Source organism: Sphaerodactylus townsendi, linkage group LG06 (genome assembly GCF_021028975.2).
Source record: "Sphaerodactylus townsendi isolate TG3544 linkage group LG06, MPM_Stown_v2.3, whole genome shotgun sequence".
Taxonomy (NCBI): Eukaryota; Metazoa; Chordata; class Lepidosauria; order Squamata; family Sphaerodactylidae; genus Sphaerodactylus; species Sphaerodactylus townsendi.
The window spans coordinates 130,618,397-130,626,141 of NC_059430.1; positions in this window are offsets into that span (position 1 = coordinate 130,618,397).

The following is a 7,745-nucleotide window of genomic DNA, read 5'->3' on the forward strand; positions in this document are numbered from 1 at the left end:
TGTCCCCCCCCCCCCCGCCTCATCCCAGCCCAGGTGGCACCATCAGAGCTTGCAGATCTTCAGAGTGCCGGTTGGAACCAGGAATATCCGGCAATTCCGTAGCATTCCAGCCTCACGCTGCCTCATTCGTCCCAACCCCCTCAAGTAGGCAGGCTTCATTATCCGGATATTAAAGGCAGGAGCAGGGGCACCAAAGCAACGGGGATGGCGTGCCTTTCCTAAGACAACCCACAGATTGTGATGCAGAGGACTTCCTCTCTCTCAGCCAAGGCTTAGAAGGATGTTCAGCTGGCTCTAGGTCTCAAAAATATTTCCCCTTCTCCTCCTCCTCCTCCTCACTGTCTCCCCCCCCCCAACCCCCATCCTTTCCTTTCCTCTGACATCTCCTCCACAATCTCCATGAGTCATCTCTTAGTTAGCTGCCTCTTTGGCGACTCAAAACGTCCCTCTCCCTCCTTTGCTTGTGCTTCTGGTGTCGGAGCTGGCTGGTGCTGTTGCCACGGTGATAATACTGGAAAGCACCCATCTCTCTAAACAGGGGATGAAGAAGACGAGTCCCTCAGAGGTTGAGTCCCACCCGTTTCCCCCACTGTGCAACAGAGGAAGACCCCTTCCGACCAACCAACGTTTCTCCACACGCAGAGGCGGTCAACCCTCCGGCCCCAGTGCCAGATCTCCAAGGCAACATCAGGGGAAGACCTCAGTCTCTGTGCCCTGTGGTTGGACCTCCAGAGGAACTGGTTGGGCGCTGTGTGAGGCAGGATGCTCAGGGGTGTAACGAGGCCCTGGGCAAAACCTGAGTTGGATGCTCCCCAAAATGGGCGGCCACTCCACCACAACCAAAAAATTTTTGCACCAGGACATTGGTGCCTGCAGGGGGTGCATTTTTAGACATATCAGCACCATCTCCTATTAGCTCCCATTGGAAAGGGCTGATGGGAATTGTAGTCCATAACATCTGGAGTGCCAAAGGTTCTCCACCACTGGTTAAGGGGGTCCAAAGTTATGGACCCTCAAAGGGGGTGCCCCATCTCCCATTCTTTGCTAAGGAGATGGGGGCTACCCTTTTGAGGGTCCAATAACTTTGGACCCCCTGAACCAAACTGCACCAAACTTGGATGGTGCCATCATGACAGTCTCCTGATGATACCCTGAAAATTTGGTGCTGATACGTCCAAAAATGCACCCCCTGCAGGAACATCCCAGAAATTTGCCCAAGAATTTTTGTTCTGCATTGAGTTTTCTGCATCGCTGTCAATGGGGGTTGCAGGCGGTGGGGGGGGCACATTTCTAAAGGCACAGTCTCAAAACTTTCAGGGTCTCATCAGGAGACTGCCCTAATGATACCCCCCAGGTTTGGTGCAGTTTGGTTCAGGGGGGTCAAAGTTATGGACCCTCAAAACTGTAGCCCCCCTCTCCTATTAGCTCCCATTGGAAAGAATGGGGGATGGGGCACCCCCTTTGGGACTCATAACTTTGGACTCCCTGAACCAAACCTCACCAAACTTGGGGGGGTAGCATAAGGACAGTCTCCTGGTGATACGCTGAAACTTTGGTGCAGCTAGCCTAAAAACTGCGCCCCCTGCAGGCCAAAAATGGAAAACCACTAAAAATACCCAAAAACGAACTCTACATTTTGATGGCCCCCACAAGGTGATGCCCTGGGCAGCTGTCCACCTTGCCCAATGGGCATTACGCCTATGAGGATGCTGGACTTGATGGACCCTCACTGGTCTAATCCAGCAGGGCTCTGCTCATGTATTTATCAAGGGAAGTCCTTGGCCTCTAGGCTTTGTTGGACTCCAGACTTTCTAATTCCAATTCTGGAACATATGAAGGCATCATCAACATTACCTCAGAGCATGTTCAGAGTTCATTAGCTGCACCACTGGATAACTAGTGCTTGCCCCTTCTCCTAGAATGGCTTCCAAGGAGGTTTGAGGGTCAACAATTCTTATTTTAGAAATTAAAGCACGCATGCCCTACATCCTGGCTCTCCTTCCTGCCACTGCCCTTTGCATACCAAGATGAGCCCAATAAAAGAAGAAGAAGAGTTTGGATTTATATCCCCCCTTTCTCTCCTGCAGGAGACTCAAAGGGGCTGACAATCTCCTTGCCCTTCCCCCCTCACAACAAACACCCTGTGAGGTAGGTAGGACTGAGAGAGCTCCGAGAAGCTGTGACTAGCCCAAGGTCACCCAGCTGGCGTGTGCAGGAGTGCACAGGCTAATCTGAATTCCCCAGATCAGCCTCCACAGCTCAGGCGGCAGAGAGGGGAATCAAACCCGGTTCCTCCAGATTAGATACACGAGCTCTTAACCTCCTACGCTACTGCTGCTCCTGTAGACCTAATCTAAATGTAGACCTAATCCTAATGTAGACCTGCTCCTGTAGATCTAATCTAAATGTAGACCTCATCTAAACAGCCAGCTGTGGGATAGATGAAATCCAACAACGGGCGTTTCTGCCATCCCATTTCCCCTGCCTGTATGTTCCTTTTCCTTCGGATTTTTTTCTGTTCTGCCCTCTGGTGGTTGTTTCAATATTGCATCACTTTATGTCCAGCATAAAAACCTGCAGTTTAAAACTGCAGGGAGGTATGCTGGATTGAATCCACAGCGAGAGGGAGCAAAATGTGCAGGAAGGGTGTGTGTGTGTATGTACAAAGTGCATTTTGGGTTCCGTGAAGTTGACACAGGCAGCTACCCCACACTTCTGGGATTCACAGGAGAGGAGAAGAATTTAGTCGTGGGATGAAGCTACCTAGCTGTGTTGAGTTAACATGGCCGAGATCACTTGGCGCTACCAAAGGATGATGGGAGCAGACACATCAGTAATAACTGTAGGTGACTCAAATCAGTGAGCCCAGCCGCATTCTAGTGTGAAAAAATACCCTCATCCCTCACACATGTAAATACAGACTCACATGTGGGCAGTAACCTCAAATCATTTGGCACTTGAGGGGGAAACATCCTGAATGGTCCCCCCCGCCATGATATAGAAACAGACTCCAAAACTGACGATTTGACATCTTTTAGCACCACCCTGAAAATTGCCACTTGAGACATAACAGCTATTGACATCTATATATATAAAAAGCTAACAGTGACTTTGTTAGTCATGCCCTAACGCCAAAACAGCTGGACAGATCACCCCCAAATTTTCACATGATGACCTTCCCCGTTGTGGGCAGGTAATCGAACCTTCAAATTGCTGAAAGTCCATACCTGAGCCAGGTAAAACGTCCTTTTCCTGGCGCACCAGGCCATGAAGCTGGCTGTGTTTAACTGTCGCCCTTAGAATGTTCGTGCAGCCTGTCTGTCTGTGGCCTGAGGGCTTAGGATGTTCGCTCAGATGGGCAGAGATGAGCAATTAAAACAGTAAATAGGTAATACTGTTAGGTAATATGAGTGGAAGTGAAACACATATGCACTTTGCCGTGTGAGACATCAGGTGGGGTTCCCCCCCCCCCCTCACACACACGCAGGTAACTTTCACTCTCGGTGCCTCACCCACTGCTACCACACAACACACATCCAGCTCATCCTCACACACCTCACTCTGCCCTCCCTCACATCCAACGACCACTTACCCACTTCCTCACCCATATTCGCCACAGCTCTCTTTTACTAAAAGCAAGCTGGAGTTTGCCTTTTTCTTCTAAGAAAATCCGCGGGGTGGGGGCGAACCAACACTACCTGCTCTGCTTCTTTTGCACATGGCCCTTTAAGAACCCAGGGAGCTGGTCTCGATCTGAGTGCATCACCACCCTGCCTCTGCTGCCTGACTGGGATAGCCTCCTTGCCCCAGTTCTGCCTTACACAAGCCAGGACTGTGCGTGTCAACCAGCCTCATGGACAGCGGGATTCGCACTCTGGATAGTTCCGTTGTGGAATGGAAAGGGTTACCTTCTACTAAAAAAAAGACACCACCATATAACAATGTGAATTGAAAAGGGAAAGAGGGATTCCATTTGACCACCCCAAAAGGCTATGCTGCGGATCATTGGGCCTGCATGGACATCTGTGTGGGTTGCGGACTGTGATGAGAAGGACAATTGCCACAGCAACGCGTGGCCGGGCCCCGCTAGTATATAATAATTTCTTACTGGTTGCAAACCGGACATGGCAACTGCTTGCTATGGAGAAGAAGTTTTTGCATTCAGTATTTCACTCGGTGTAACGTTGATGTACAAATGTATAAGTGCTGGAGGTGAATTTTGCCCTGGCACTCAAGACGGGAAACCCCCGGGTCTTTGGTGGATTTGGGAAAGCCAAGGGAAACATATTTCCCAAACAAGCTGAAATGAAAAAAACCAACAACCCAAGGATTGGTGGCTTGCGTCCCATCCCCCCACCCCACCCCCACTTGCTGTTGTAAGCTAAATCAGTCACAAAGTCAACCTGTGTTTATACTTCAAGGACCACGGCTGGTTCAGGAATTTGGGTTTATGGGGGGGCGGGAGGGGGCATACCCTCCTTCCAAGCCCAAATCTTCAGAATGTGAGGCAGCTGCTCACAGAGGAGAAGTCGAGTCGAGCTGTAAAGCAAAAAGGAGGGGGGGGGGAGTCTGTCTCCCATCTGGAAAGCATTAAGTAGAAGCGCCGTGCACATGCCATGCGGAAAGAAAATGTAAAAAATGAACCACAATCCCAGCACAGACAGTCTCCAAAGAGTTTCTCTCCTCTACCCCTGTGCTCAGGTTTCTGTTCGCAGTGACCTGGCAAGCTATTCAGATGGTACAAATTAGACATGCACTCCATAAAATAAATTTACCGATCTTAACTCCAGTCTTCGTACCTAGTTATTCCCAAACTTCATGCATCAGTGGAATCACGAAACCAGTGAAAACTCAGTGTGGAGGCTGCCTGTTTGTCTCTGCATGATTTACAGCTCAGCCTCAACTCCATCTTGTTAGACTCTGGCAAAGAAAGATAATTCTGCCAGCTTTCTATGTTGGGCTGTGATTGGATCAACCTACCGCTTCCCCATATGCAGATTCAACAGAGGCTCTCAGAGGAGGCTGCCTGGCGTGTCTCTGCATGATGTAAACTACCTCAATCTGGAAGCAAGGTCCAAACCACTCACACAGAAACATAGACGGAGGCAGTTAACCACAGATGACTCTGGCTCCAGAACTTAGCTGGCATGATTTGGGTGCCTGGGATCAGATGAAATCATGGGCATCTATCTGTCACTGGAGTGAATCACATGTCGGCGTCAGGGCTGAATACTTTGGGACTTCAAGCAGAGACTGGAGGCAGACCCAAAAGGATCGAGGAGGAAGGACACACGGGGTGTGGCAGAGGTGGTCAGTGGGGAACCAGGGAACAAAGAAGAAGAAGAAGAAGAAGAAGAAGAAGAAGAAGAAGAAGAAGAAGAAGAAGAAGAAGAAGAAGAAGAAGAAGAAGAAGAAGAAGAAGAAGAAGAAGAAGAAGAAGAGGAGGAGGAGGAGGAGGAGGAGGAGGAGGAAGAGGAAGAAGAGGAAGAAGAGGAAGAAGAGGAGGAGGAGGAAGAGGAAGAAAAAGAGGAAGAAGAGGAAGAAGAGGAAGAAGAGGAGGAGGAAGAAAAGAGGAAGAAGAGGAAGAAGAAAAGGAAGAGGAGGAAGAGGAAGAGGAAGAGGAAGAAAAAGAAAAAGAGGAAGAAGGGGAAGAGGAAAAAGAAGAAGAAGAGGAGGAGGGGGAAGAGGAAGAGGAAGAAAAAGAAGAGGAAGAGGAAGAAGAGGAGGAAGAGGAAGAGGAAGAAGAAGAGGAGGAGGAGTTTGGATTTATATCCCCCCTTTCTCTCCTGCAGGGGCTTCTCAAAGGGGCTTACAATCTCCTTGCCCTTCCCCCCTCACAACAAACACCCTGTGAGGTAGGTGGGGCTGAGAGAGCTCCGAGAAGCTGTGACTAGCCCAAGGTCACCCAGCTGGCGTGTGTGGGAGTGCACAGGCTAATCTGAATTCCCCAGATAAGCCTCCGCAGCTCAGGCGGCAGAGCTGGGAATCAAACCCGGTTCCTCCAGATTAGATGCACGAGCTCTTAACCTCCTACGCCACGAACTCTTAACCTCCCATTGCCAACTCCGGGTTGGGAGATTCCTGGAGATTTGGGGGGGGGGGTGTAGCCTGTGGAGGGAAGACTTCAGCCGAGTATGATACTATAGGAGTCCCCTATTGCAGGAAAGCGTCAAACCCCAACGAGACCTGGGCAACCCCAAAGGCTGTGAGGCTGATTTTCGCCTGGGCTAAACAGGTTTGGCAGGTTCCGTGGCTGCTCCACAGACGAGAACCGATAGTGGTCCACCTCCATGCCCAGAAGCAGAGCTTCTCGCCCGCCGCTTTCCCAGGGAGAAGCAGTTGCCCCCCAGCCTCAAGGAGAACCCAAGGCACAGGCAAAATCCCCAACAGTTTCTCTCTTTTTGGTGTGGGGAACAGGGACAGGATCCGGATGCGCCGTTTCCCCCTGGTGAACGCGTCGACCAGTTCTTCCACACTCTGGGCAAGAAGAGGAATGTTCATGAGCTTCGACACAAGCAGTTCGCTGAGCCAGGAGTGGGGGGAGGCCGAGGCCTCTCATCCCAGTTTCCTGTACTGGGGACGGAGGGGGGATGGGAGCAGCGCCTTGCGTTCCTAGGGATGGAATTTGGAAAGCGCAACAACCACTTTCCTGGCCGTGCGGCCCAGCATCTGGTTTTCATAAGCGAGCTCTGTGTCGGCCAAGCGGTTGGGAGCTCGGAGGAGAGAGACCAGCTGCGACCCACGCCAGAAAGGAAGAGGGGCACACAGACCCGAATGTGTCCCCCTGAGCTGCCCACTGGGGAAAGGGCAAACATGCAATCGTGGGACATACTATTGGTGGGAGGGGTTTTAAAAAGGGAGCTGTGTTAAGGGGAATCATGTCGGGTTGCCAACTTGTAGTACGAATGTACCAATGTACTAATGTAGGAGCAGCAGTGGCGTAGGAGGTTAAGAGCTCGTGTATCTAATCTGGAGGAACCGGGTTTGATTCCCCGCTCTGCCGCCTGAGCTGTGGAGGCTGATCTGGGGAATTCAGATTAGCCTGTACACTCCCACACACGCCAGCTGGGTGACCCTGGGCTAGTCACAGCTTCTCAGAGCTCTCTCAGCCCCACCCACCTCCCAGGGTGTTTGTTGTGAGCGGGGAAGGGCAAGGAGATTGTCAGCCCCTTTGAGTCTCCTGCAGGAGAGAAAGGGGGGATATAAACCCAAACTCCTCCTCCTCCTCCTCCTCCTATTCTTCTTCTTCTTCTTCTTGTTCTTGTTCTTCTTCTTCTATGTCTCTAATATTCAATACACATACACTTAAACAATGATAAATACGCTTTTATACTGAGTATACTGAGCTTTCAATAGACGATACTGAGACCAGAGCACAGTAATTGGCCAAAGTCTCTATCCTGGAGAACCGCTTCATATATAGCTAGCCAAAAAAAGGGGTTTTAAGGGGGGGGGGGTGTTTCGGTAACTTATTTATAATTGTTTATGTATATTGAATATTAGAGACATTGAAACATTAATACCAATAGCCATACTGCGCTTGCTTGGATGGTTAACCTTTGAGCAACCTACCCCACCTTTCATTATAGTTAACTTCCAGGGGGTAGCTGGGCATCTCCTACTATTGCAACTGATTGGGAGCAGCAGTGGCGCAGGAGGTTAAGAGCTCGTGTATCTAATGTGGAGGAACTGGGTTTGATTCCCCGCTCTGCCGCCTGAGCTGTGGAGGCTTATCTGGGGAATTC